This window comes from Hipposideros armiger, unplaced genomic scaffold (genome assembly GCF_001890085.2).
Source record: "Hipposideros armiger isolate ML-2016 unplaced genomic scaffold, ASM189008v1 scaffold_105, whole genome shotgun sequence".
Taxonomy (NCBI): domain Eukaryota; kingdom Metazoa; phylum Chordata; class Mammalia; order Chiroptera; family Hipposideridae; genus Hipposideros; species Hipposideros armiger.
In genome coordinates this window covers 3,365,244-3,374,751 of record NW_017731455.1, presented here as the reverse complement: position 1 = coordinate 3,374,751, position 9,508 = coordinate 3,365,244, and the positions used below count along the sequence as shown (strand labels likewise).

The 9,508-nt window shown below is 47.7% G+C and overlaps 1 protein-coding gene and 1 long non-coding RNA gene across 3 annotated transcripts in view; one reads left to right on the top strand and one right to left on the bottom strand.

Moving 5' to 3' along the window:
• HABP2 (hyaluronan binding protein 2) overlaps nt 1-9,508 on the bottom strand; it is a 32,186-nt gene that overhangs the window by 22,199 nt on the left and 479 nt on the right. The window lies entirely within an intron of this gene.
• The window catches only part of LOC109384906 (uncharacterized), a 4,648-nt gene continuing 2,548 nt past the window's right edge, over nt 7,409-9,508 (top strand). The window contains exon 1 of the long non-coding RNA XR_002124519.1: nt 7,409-8,030. This is a non-coding gene — a long non-coding RNA (uncharacterized LOC109384906). The remainder of the gene's footprint in view (nt 8,031-9,508) is intronic.

The window sequence follows — 9,508 nt, the reverse complement described above, 5'->3', positions numbered from 1 at the left end:
ATATATATATATATATATATATATATATATATATATATATATATATATATATGTTATGAGATAAAAAGTTAAGGAGGGGAAAGAAAGGCACGAAAAGGAAGAGAGGCCATTTGCTGTCTGGACTGTGCCTGTTTGATTGCGTCATGGTCCCCAGCCCTGTTGCTGGAGGAAATGAGACACGGGGTGGGCGTTTCGTTTGGGGGTGGGGGCGATAATGGGGCGGCCTGGCAGAGGAAAGGTAGGTCCAGGTCTCAAGGGTGTTCCTGGGCCTGGGGTGCTTGAATGGGCAACATCTGAAGTTGACACCTGTGGGCTTCAGTGCCAGGGCATTACCAAAAAAGGGGGCATGACAGGACCCCGAGGACAGATGTATGCTGCTGCTCTTTCAGTCTTACCCTCATCACATCCAGTCAGCTCTGCTTGGTCCTTTGTCCTGCCTCATCATCCATCCATTTAGCTTGTCTGGAGGGCAGGGCCTGCCCCTCTCTACTTGTCTCTGCCCAGCCCTGAGGAAATAGAGATATCCCCTGAATTCTATGTTTGAACTGAGTGGCGTGGGCCATGCCTAGCCAATTTCAGCCCTGAGATATGAGCAAGACAGAGGAAGGACTTCAGGGAGCACCGTTCCTCAGGGCCCAGTTTGGAAAAGGCCCTCTATGACCTGTGCCTGGGCCAGAGCCTCATGTCTTAATTCTAAACTACAGCCTGAGTCAGCCAAGTGCTGTGCTGCCCACAGCCAGCAGGTGGCAGACGTGCCCTTCCCAGGAGCTGTAACTGGAAACGAGCTGAGAGGGAAACCAAACAAAAAGAAAGCCAGGCCCTTCTTGGGCTGGGGCTTGCGGCAGGGGTGTGGGGTGGAGGACTTGCGATCCCATAGGCTCTCAGGGAGTCTTAAGCAGCTGCCGCCCAGCTGTGCAGCCTGGGCTGCATGTCAGGGGGTCTCAGGGATCTGAAGCAGGCCCACTCATTTTGTGAATCACTGGCTCCACCGCAGAGAGAGGATGTGGTGATATGTGGAAATTGGCAGCCCATACACCAAGCTGGATATTTGGGGGAACGTATGCAAAAGGCTAGGCCAATAGCTGGTTATTGATGCCATACATCTGGACCCTGAAACTAACCTGGGTGATGGCGGAGGTAGGGGATGGATAGACACAATATTTGCGTCCTTTTATCCCATTATTTCATTCAGTTTTTCCAGGGACAGGAAAGGATAGAAGAAGTCCTACTCCTGGGACTCGCAAATCCAAAAAAAGGAAGATCAATACAAAGGAAGGAGGAAGAAGAGAGAACTGTGATCTCAGTTCACATTTATTAAGAGCTGACAGTGTGCCAGGGACTATGCTAAATGCTTTACATGCATTTTGTCTCATATTATATTATAGGCACTATAATTATGTCCATTTTAGAGGTGAGAAAACAGATTTGCAGAGATGAAGTTGCCCAAAGTAACTCAGCGAGTAAGTACTGGAGCTGAGATCAAATGGAGCCAGTTTTACACCAGAGCCCTCACTCCCAATTTTCATTGCTACGAGGGACAAGGGAACCATGACGTGCATGCATTGTAACAAAAGGATGGAGGAGAAGGAAACAGAAGAGTTTGCCAACCCCAAGGGAGGCAAGACTGAGCTAGATTGAGCAAGACTGAGCTAGAATAAGACTGGGCCCTTGTTCTTGGAAAGCTTTGTGAAAGTCCTGTCTAGGCTAGCCCAGTCCTGGCAGGACACAGAGAGAGGGCCATTAGGCCCCAGTGACAACTGGGGAGCCTCAGCCAGTCCACTGAGGCAAACACAGTAAACATCCCCACTCAGATCAAAAGGCAGGTAAGCCCCTGCCTGCTTCTCCCACCACATCCATTCCTAGTCTCAACAGGGCTAAAATAGCAGACGGTCACGACTGCCCCAGATCCTGTTAGAGAGCTGGAGACATCTGCTTCTTGCACGTGGAAAGGTCAATGCTTTACAACAGATTCAAAGAGGCCCCTCTAGATCCAACTGATGGACCATCTGCTCCACACTTGGGCTTTTTCAGTGGGTCCATGACTCAGGACTATAGCCTTCCCCGGTTAGGAGCAGCCCCTCGACAATGTTAAACTCCCCCCAGTGGTCGGAGAGCATGTGTCAAGGTCTGGTGTCTTGTAGGCTAAGGTTGGTTAGTGGGGAAGGCAGGGAGGGGCAGAGAGAGAAGGAAGTGTCTCTGATACTTACTGATTTACAGTGTGATCTCCTTAGGTGTGAAGGGCATTGAGGGCTAGTCTATTTGGTCCTATCTCTAATGTGGTGATTATTTCAACTCAGGTTCTTCCTCTGCCTTTCAGAATTCCATGTCTTTTGGAAAACAAAACGAAAGGGCAGAGGCTAAAACTCTGAGTTGACGATTTCCAGGAATTAGCTGACAGAAAATGTTCTCAGAGGATTGGGAAGCAACGGCGGGGAGAGGTGGAGACAGTCCTGCCTTTTGGACCCAGAAGCTTGGCTTAGAATGAAACAAAAGCAAAGAAAATCTTACACCTGGTAGGTAAAAGATTGGGACTCTCGACTCAGCCCTCCCTTGCTCTTCAGATGTTCTTCCTTTCTCCGATGAACTGATGGTAGAACAGATGTCTGTGACCACCAGGAAAGGACTGTATTACTCTTAAGAGCATCTGGGTAAGAGCGAACTCTGCACCATGGCTGAGTGAGGCTGCAGCTGCTGGGCCGGAAGCAGGCCAAGGACAACAGCGCACAGGACAAGAGCAAGGCCAGTCTCCACTGCTGAACAAAGAGCTCAAGGTCAAGGCGAGGGGTGGAGGTGGCAGAAGACAGGTGTTGCCAATGTTCCAGTCATGAGCCCAACTATTGCCTCAAACCATCCTCCCACACTGGCCCACGCTGCAAACATAGCTATGTCATGAAATGAACGGTTTTGCAAGGCCACTTAGTCCTTTTTTGTTTTTTAATTGTGGTAAAATATACATAACATCATATTCTTCATTTTAATTATGTATAAGTATACTTTTCAGTGGCATTAATTACACTCACAATGCTGTATAACTATTGCTACTATCTATACCCAAAACTTTTTCATCATCCCCAACATAAACTCTATACCCATTAAATAATAACTCGCCCGCTTCCCGCCTCCAAGCTGCCAGTAACCTCTATTCTACTTTCCGTCTCTGTGAATTGTCTATTGCAGGTGTCTCGTCGAAATAGAATCATATAATATTTGTCCTTCTGTGACTGGCTTTATTTCACTATGCATAATGTTTTCAAGGTCCATTCATGTCGTAGCAAATTTCATGTCTTTTTATGGCTAAATGGTATTCCATTGTACATTCCATTCTGTTTATCCATTCATTTGTTGTCGGACACTTGGATTATTTATATCTTCTAGCTATTGTGAATAATGCTGCTGTGAACACTGGTGTGCAAAAACCTCTGATTTCCATTCTTTTGGGTATATACCTAGGACTGGAATTGCTGGGTCATATGATCATTCTATGTTTAACTTTTTGAGGAGCCACCATACTCTTTTCCACAGTGACTGCACTACTTTACATTCCTACCAGCAATGCGTAAGGGTGCCAATTTCTCCACATCCTTGCTAACACTGGCTCTTCTCCATTTTTTCAAATTCTAGCCATCCTAATAAATGTGAAGTGATGCCACTCCGTCCTTTTTAGTCACAAGGAATCTCGGCCTTCTTTCTTTCGCTAACAAGCTGTGCAATGCTGTCTTAGGATTGCTGGGTTCACAGTGGCTTTGCTCTAATATGAAGTTCTGGGCAAGGAGGGAAGGCTCTGATGGGGAAATCTGGAGGCCAAAGGAGAAGGTACCTGGTAGTGGTCCCTAGGCGTGGTCTCCTTCTTGGGAGCCTGGGTGAAGCCTGGAACCTCAGTGATGAGCCAGAAGGCATCACGGAGAGGAGCTGGCCTACAGCCTTCATATACAGAGGATACAGCTGAGGCCCAGCGCGGGGAGGTGCGCCTGTAAGGACCTGAGTGGATTGGGGTAGGGCAGGGGCTCGAGGCCAGGTCTCCTCATTGTAAGGCCAGCCTGAGGCCAGTGCCTGACTCAGAGGGTCTCTATGTAGCTTTCCTGCTGTCAAGCTCAGAGCTCGAGAGCCCACTCAGACCCCTTCCAGTGACCTGAGGGCTGGGCTGCAGCTTCATGCGGAGGTAGCGATGGGGCAGGGAGCAGGAAGAAGAGTGCCGCCAGGAGACCCGGGGAATTTCTACTTTTATCTCGAGCGCTTGATGAAAATTCAGACCCCTGAGCTCCACCTGCAAGGGCGACGTTTCCATGGTTGTGGAATCGGCCCAGAACATGCATTTCCAGCCAGCACCCAGGCGCCTCTGCTCTCGACCGCCCTGATTCTACCTCTTAGACATGAAGCTTCTGGCCAAGGAGACTCCTGGACCTGTCTTTGCTCCTGTGCAAGTTGTTGAATCTCTCTGTGCCTCCGTTTCCCCGATCGTAGAAGTAAGAGTTCCTTTATCCAACCTGATGTTTTCTTCTAGGGGATTGGGCTGCCCAGTGGGGGTATAGCATTTACAAAGAATTGCTCTTTGGTTAAGTAGTTGGTAAGAAATATCAGCATAAATGGGTCAGCCTAAGGACTTGGGTCAAATAGACTGTGGGGTGGGGCGGGCAGCGTTGTTGAAGTTTAGGAAGTGAGACCATCCAGGACAAGGAGGTTGTATGAAAACAAACACTCATTTCTGGATGTGATCATGCACTGGAGGCCTACCACGTGGGCGCACGCCTCCATATTGACCCTCTTGGCCGATCGGCCTCAGCAGGCAGCCCAGGGCCTCAGAAAAGTAGCTGCTCACTGATGGGAACCAACTCCACCCCTGAAGCTGCCTTCACGTCTGTGCTTCACACGGTGTGGAATGCGAACCCCTGGCGGCACCCAGCCTGATTCAGGTCGCGCTGGGCCAGGGCATGACATAACATCAAAAATGCAGTGTGAAAACGTCATTCCCGTCTCAATTTTACTGTCAACCCTTCCAATCTTATCATGGAAAAAGACTCGGGTGGTTTTGGTCTCTCTCCTCCACCTCTCTAATCTACCCTTCTAACAAGGAGAAAGCAGGCTTCGGGCTCGGAGCTTTAGTGTGTCAACTGTAGCCAGTTGGAATTCAGAGACCCCAGTTTTTTTAAAAAAAATGTATTCATTTACAGTAGTGACAGTTTCCTTGAAAAATAAACCTCTTTCGGTAGAGAATAGGTGCGTCTGCTTAGCAAAAGTATTAAGAAACTAGTTTGGGCTTTGGGAAAATTTCTGCAGATGGATTCATTCATGATTAAAGTTTTGAAAGCACTGATCTAGTAGTCACCTATCTGACACACTTGATCTTTCTGGTGTTAAAAAGAAAAGCTTCAGGAGCTGATGAGGAGCCTCCAGGTAGGAGCAACTTCATCTCTTGCCTGAAGCTGGAGTCTGAGGCCACTGCCCCTTCTGGCACCTTTGATACCTACCACATTGTGCAGTCTCCTTTGGCTTGGGGTAGCGCCTGGCATGGCGACCCCTACTGCAGTGGCCATGAGCATGGAACGCAGCACCAGGCAGACCTGGGTTTGATTCCTACTCTGTGCTTTCCCAGGGTTGCCATTTTGGGCAGATTATTTAACTTCTCCAGAGCTTAGTTTCTACAGTTTCTACTTTGTACAATAAGGGTGACAGTGGTCCCCACCTCAACGGGCTGTTAGGAAGTTTTCACGACATAATAAACATAAACTGTACAATATCTGACACGTGGTTGCTGTTAACGATTATGATTATGACTATTAGCCACTGTCGTCAGTGACTGTGAATTTTTTAATTTTCATTTTGCAAATCGTGGAGCCGTTGAGGAGAGCTGGCTCAGCACGAACTCTTCCTGGAACTTGTTTGTCAGGTCACAGGCACGTCACACCAATTCCCCTCCCCCAACCCCTTATTTTCCCCTGGAATCTTTGTCAAGTCCTAAGCCAGGAAACCTTGTTACATTAATTATGAAGAAAAAGCATGTTTTATTTAAAATCCGGGCTGCCGAATATTCTGCCATGCCATTTCTCTGTGACAGCAGAATTACTTTTGCATTTAGGGAACCCTAATGAATTTAAAATATAACTATATCTGTGCTTAGATACACATGTGATTTCTTGTGACCCGATTTCCCTAAATACCAGTGTACAATGCCAAAGCTAACCAGCTGGATTGGTGCTTAGGACCAGTTTTTGGTTTTTTTTCTTTGTTTTGAGTCTATAAGAAGGTGCCATGAAATTCAGTCCCTCCCTTTTCCATAAGACTCTGTGGATTACAGCAAAAGGGAGTGCAAGAGACTCAGCCTGCAAGAGACTGCCGTTCTGGAGAACTGCGGTTTTGAAAAGCGTGGCTCCTATCTTCCCGACAGAGGCCTTGTTTGGTCCTGGGCACCGAGAAGATCTGCATGTTTAAATTAATCAAAAGTTGAGCCCCGTTACTTGACCATCTAAAACTGGCCCCAGTGCTTCAACACCCATGGTGTTTCTGAACCACCAGACAAGGTTGCTTTTTCTCATTGTCTCTCTGTTTCTTTCTCTCTCTGTCTCTCTCTCTCCAAGGTAGAACCAGGCATATAACATACATCCGTCAAGCAGAAAGGGTGTCAACAGAAGAGAATGGTGGGGCCTGTGGGATCAGGGAGGCTTAAGTTTCTTCCAGGGGAAGCAGCAGGTCCCCCTCCCCCTCCTGCCAGGCAAGAATGTGAAATCCCAGTTAGTAGAATATCTGGTTTGCAAGAAAAGCTGGAGGCTTGTATTCTTATGTGAAACATTCTGATTCTTAAAAGTCTCCAAGCAATTGAAAGGAAATCAAAATACTCTTTGGACTGACCCCCTCTCTTGCCAAACAAAACTCTTGCTGTGCGCAGAATGTACACCAAGCTGCCAATCTTTGACCTCTGGTCTATGCAAACATTTTTGCAGCTCTATACTGAGGGGGAGTCTAGCGTTCTAGAGCTCTTGGGTTTAAACTCTAGGGTTTAAAAAGCCCAGAAATGGGAGCAAACATGCATTTTAATTGTAAGGCCTCTTGCTGGGGAGAAGAGGAGCCATCGTCTCTCTTCCTTCTGAGGATGGGCCGACATCAGCAGGGCAGGCCTACTAAGCCTTGTCCTCTGGCTTTTGACCTTGGAAGAAGTCAAATTCCATCATGGCCCAGCTCAGTGGCATCCCAAATCACCCTAAGAACCACAGAAAGAAAGGTCTCTAAGCCCTGGATACAGGGCAGGTCCTTCATGCAGTTGGCAAGGAAAACCAAATCTAGATCAGACCAGGAAGGCACTATGAATGAATTCCTGCAAGATTTGACCAGTACCTCTTTGGATGGTGGATATCTGAATTTAAAAATCTAAGTTAAAGATGTACACACCGAGATGTCATCCTAAGGTTTGATGCACCATCTGAGTTCATGGGAGGGTATTCAGGCGTCTTTCCAATGGGTGGTTATCACAGACCCCGTGACGGTTTTTCTTTAAGTTTTCAGAGGTACATGGAGTTCATGGCACTCCACCCAGCAAACAGTCCACTGGTCTAAGAGCTTCCTGTCCCTAGAGGAAGGACTATGACCCTGACGCTCTATGGACTGAAGAAATCTCATCTTTAGCCAGGGTTCACGCAAAAGATCTTGTCTAGACAGATGCACAGCAGCAATAGTCTAGAACTCAGCTCTGCCACTTCTCAGCTGTGTAACTTGAGGTCGTTACCCAGCTCCTTATCTGTAAATTGGGAGGATTAACAGTACCTAATTCTTAGAGTCCTTCTGGAGATGGACCAATTTATTGAAAGCACAGAGCCAGGCGCACAGGATTTCTCATTAACTGGTAGCAGTTGGTTATTATTTTTAGCTACGTGGGGCAGGAGAGGCCACCCAGCCCATCTGGCTATGAGGCTCTTTAGCCCCCATGACGCCCTGAACTCTCCAAAGCATCTGAGGGACTTGGCCACTTTCCCCTGGATGTCTGTGCGCTGGCCTGTGAGATGAAGCCGCCTTCCCGACCACCTGTCTGGCACACATCTGGGGTAAGAAACATTCCAAAGCCCTGAACCCTCTCCTTGGAATTGACTAAGCTCATTGCCTGAAGGCTATCTCTCATATTTTTTCTTTTATCCATTATTGACTTATAATTTCATCGCTAACCCTAAAAATTCACTGGGGCTTGCCAAAAAAAAAAGAAAAGGATTTGGGGGGACCATTATCTTTTTGTGAACTTCAAACAGACTGCATCAACTCTCCTTTGCCTGCAAACTTCACGATCTAATTCTTTCTGACTGGCACTTTCTCTGGACCCCCTGTGGGCCTCTGATAATTTCCACTGCTTTCCTCTAGACCTGTGATATTTTTGCTAAGTTTCGGCCCCAGACATCCAACAAGCAATCAAATGGTATGGGGGGGCTTGGTAACAATTTGTCATTGCAGCCACATTACACATATGCAAGTAAGCATTGGAAAATAAAACTCTTTCAGAGGTTGAGTCACTTCATATGGGACTAAGGTAGGCTTCTGAGTACTGTTTGCTGAAAAAGGGAGGAGAAGCTATTGTTTTCAAAGCATACTAATCAGAAAACCCAGAATCTAATCTGCTTCCTGCAGGAAAAGCCGCATGGAGTAAAATGGGAAATAAAATGCAAAGGTATTTAATGAGACAAAGAGATGACTGCTGTTATTTTAGTTCTCATCCCCTGCTTGTTCTCTACCTCTCCCCCAACAAAGGGACACATTTTCTGATCATTATAGACAGCTCATGTTCATTCTGGGAATTTTAATGGAAAAGAGCTAACATTTGGTGAAAGGCACATGCATTGCCTCGTTTAATCAATCCCAACCCTCCCCATATCGGTAAGAGATTATCACTTGGTTTGCAGTAGAAGAAACTGAGGCTCAGAGGATTGTTAGTTGCCCAGCAGTCCACAGCCAGAAGGCAGCACAGCTGAGATTCAAACCCTGGCTCCACAGCCCACACGTGTGCCTCCAACCACAACCAGTAAGGACCTCCAGGAGGCTCTGTTTTGGGGCAAGGCCCCACTCACGTGCCCACAGAGACCCAGCTAACCCCTTGGACCACACAGCACGCAGCTGGAGCCGGCATCTCCACAACTGATCCGCTCCCAAATGTCTTGAGTCCCCCACGCGAGGCTCTCTGAGGCTGCTTTCCTGCCCTGCCCGTTGCAGCCTCCCTCGGGCCCCTGCTCACCTTTACACCTGCTACGGTCGTGGTCATGGGGTAAAGGGAATAAAAGTACTGCCCACAAAGCTTCTCTCCAAATCTAATCCACCCAAGTAAACCTGATGCGTGGATCATTGGCAGCCGGCAGGGTTCTCCTCTAGGGCCAAAGCACGGGGGTTCTTATCCTAGTGCCATCCCAAATAGCTGGAAAACTCGTGTGTGTGTGTGTGTGTGTGTGTGTGTGTGTGTGTGTGTGCGCACGCGCAGAATTTGTAGCCTTCACTGGCTTCCCAAAGAGGTCTCTGTGATCCCCGCCAGATCACAACCCACAGT